This window comes from Aegilops tauschii, chromosome 3, assembly GCF_002575655.3.
Source record: "Aegilops tauschii subsp. strangulata cultivar AL8/78 chromosome 3, Aet v6.0, whole genome shotgun sequence".
Taxonomy (NCBI): Eukaryota; Viridiplantae; Streptophyta; class Magnoliopsida; order Poales; family Poaceae; genus Aegilops; species Aegilops tauschii.
Window position 1 is genome coordinate 65140008 of NC_053037.3, and position 3195 is coordinate 65143202.

The 3195-nt window shown below is 39.6% G+C and overlaps 1 non-coding gene across 1 annotated transcript; it reads right to left on the minus strand.

The window, feature by feature from the left end:
• Positions 1 to 438: 438 nt before the first annotated feature.
• Positions 439 to 563, minus strand: LOC120962243 (small nucleolar RNA snoR83). Its single transcript, XR_005753084.1, has one exon. It is a non-coding gene; the product is annotated as a small nucleolar RNA snoR83 (small nucleolar RNA).
• Positions 564 to 3195: the final 2632 nt, after the last annotated feature.

The following is a 3195-nucleotide window of genomic DNA, read 5'->3' on the forward strand; positions in this document are numbered from 1 at the left end:
ATAATTTCCCCTCCCTCAGGTCCATAGGCCAAATTTTATGGTGCAGATAGGTTAGTTTGATCTGGGTCACTTTGTTCAGTTCCAGTAAGTTCATATAAATGGTCGTCGTCCGATTTTCATTGCCGCGATGGATCGAGAGCCTACTTTAATCCTGCGAGGGACTTTAATCCGGCATACCTTCTTCCAACAATGATTAGAGGGCGGACGCATTGTGCGGTTTAGTCGTGTATCTGTTGCTTGTGTCACCGAAATAGAGTTTTAATCAACCGTATGTTCTATGGTTAACATTTTCATTCAAAAGGAAAGGGTATGTTGTATTTCCAATCAATTTTTTTTGGAATTCTATACTGGTGGCTACATTTTCTGAGTCCTCAAATCGTTAAAAAACAATATTCTTCCCAATTTATTATTAAAAACAAAAGAAAAATCGAGCGGTGTATCTGTGTGGCGAGTTACTAATGAAGCACCTCCACCGTTAAAGAAGGCGCTATCAGCGAAACTCCCAGACATCGTTCTCGGCCTCCCATGAATCAGAAGAACAGCTAAGCGAGTTAATCCGGGATTATGGAGGCCATGGACGAAAACCAAAACATCGTCCAAACTACTACTACACAACCATGAGCCGAAAACCACAGATCCGAAGAAAAAATGTACTAGAACCAATCCGACACCCAGCAAGAGAATTGGAGGGTGAGACACGGTGGAGGCTCAAGATCTATCTACGCCCGCAACGGAACCGGCGACGGCACGAGAAGCAATCCGCCCGGTTCTCTCGAAGGCGACGATGTGCTAACAGTAACAGGCATTCGGAAACGAAATCGAGGGAAAAGCAGAAAGCAAAGAAAGATGGAAGAGATCAAGCAAGCAAGCAAGCGGCGCCGCAGTCCACGAGGGCAAGGAAGAGGCGCGCTGGAGATGCTAGGTTTAGGTCTCCGGCGGCTGCGGCGGCGAGGGGAGGGAGGATGTGACAATTGGTTCCGCGAAGGCTTCGTATATAAAGGCGCTACTAGAAGGCTTTGTGGCGTGGGCAGCTGCGTGATTGGAACGGGCCGTGGTTCAAGCCCAGGTACGAAGAGGAACCAAGTGCCGATTTCTGGGCTCGGGGGCCGTGTATACAAACAAACGCAATAGTAGTAGTCCTCGAATATGGTTCAGTCAAATATGGTTCCGGGAAAAGATTTTAGGATGTTTCTTATCACTGAAAACGCCTGCGTTCTGCCGGCTGATGCACCCAGGACATCATCCGTCTGCGCTGCCGTCCGATTAAACATGATCGTACGATGCGGCAAGCCACCATGTGTGATCGAGATGTGCCCGGATTGCAACATCATTGGCATTTGTGAGACATGGTCATTTTGCAGAGGTGAGTTTCTGAAACAACGCCGTTGTTGCAAAGACACGCTTTTTGAAACAAATCGCATGTGCTTCTATCACCGGTTTAGACCAGTTTTAGAAGCTTCTATGCGTTTTTTCTTCTTTTTTCCTGTGTTTCTTCACTACTCTCTTCGTTCATAAATATAAGCCATTTTATAGATTCAAATATGGACTGCATACATATGGAGCAAAATGAGTGAATCTACACTCTAAAATACGTCTATATACATTCGTATGTAGTCCGTATTGAAATCTCTAAATAGGGTTATATTTAGAAATGGAGGGAGTAGTTTTCTTTGGTTTCTTTTCATTTATTTTCCACAACACGTGTCTAATTTTTTAAGGCATATTGTATATTTTTTATGCACGTCGAAATTTTCTTAATACATGTTGAATATTTTTCAAATACATGATGTATATTTTTTCAGAAAAATATTTTGAATACATGTTAGACGAATTTCAAATACACGTTGAACACAAATTTTAATGGTCTGAAATAATTTTCTAAAAGTATGCAAACATTTTTTTTGAAATGTCACAAACATAATTTTCAAATGAGAGAAGATTTATTAAAAATGTTTTGAACATTTTATTGAAATGTGTGACATTTTTTTAAATCACCCACAGTTTTCAAAAGTTGTGTCAAGAATTATTTTACACTGTGCTAAAAAATGCACTATGCATACTTTTTAAAATTTAATTAACATAATATTTGAATATACATATTCAGAAAATTTCTAGATATAAACAAATAGGGAAAACTTGTAAAAGAAACGTTGTGGCATGCATGATGTACGCGTGCATTGACTTGGATTTAGCTGCGCACTGGAGGGAGAGCCACGAGCGCGCGAGCTGCTGACATTGTTTGGACGGGCCCATGTGATATGCGCTTCAGACAAGCGCTTCTTCAAACTCACGTTAAGCGAGGTATAGGCGCTTCCTCGAGACCTCCTGTTTGACACCCATTGGCACCAAACAGTGCAAGCACACCTGAACCGAGCGCTAAATGGGTAGGCCCAGTTCAGGTGAGCTCCACTTGAGCGATTTTTTTTAACAACGGATTGTTGGATATTTTTCTCTTTGGTTCTTTCGTTTTGGTATTTTTTTTCCAAAAAAAAAGTTCGCTATGTGTTTTAAAAAAGTTTTGTGTGTATTGTAAATGTTTAGTATATATAGAAAAAAAAGTTCACTGTACATTACAAAAAATTTCAGTTTGTATAAAAAATATTCATCGCACTTTAAAAAAAGTTCACTATATATATAACAAAATATTAACATATATTTAAATAGTACAGTCTACAATAAAAAATCATTTGTACTAAAAATTGTTCAGCGAACAAATAAAGGGATTGATATAAATTTGAATTCAGTTTTCTCGATGTTTGGCGTGAACATAGCAACTGTTGTTCAATGGCAAGCACAGATCTAGGCGCACGAGATGATGTGGCGTTCATGCCCGAGGTGTTCGCCCGTTGCGTGGTCAAGCGTGAACATCTGGCTTTTTCCCGATCGATCACCTATTGTGTTATCAATACACAACACAACCAGCACTCAATCTTTTTGTCCCAATTTTTGCCATATTTATGTTACAAGTCTAGGTTCACATGCATGGCAAACTTTCATATTGTTTTGCCATGCCACCTTAAGTTTTTTGTAATACATATATAGTCATGCCTTGGAAAGCTATTTTTATTAAGATGTTTCTGCCATCAAATCTTATTTTGGATTATAACTTTATTCATTGCAGGGCAATTTTACTTGCTTTTTAGCTGTGAACTAGCAATGGCACAAATTCTGTTGTTTTTACGAGTGAACATATAG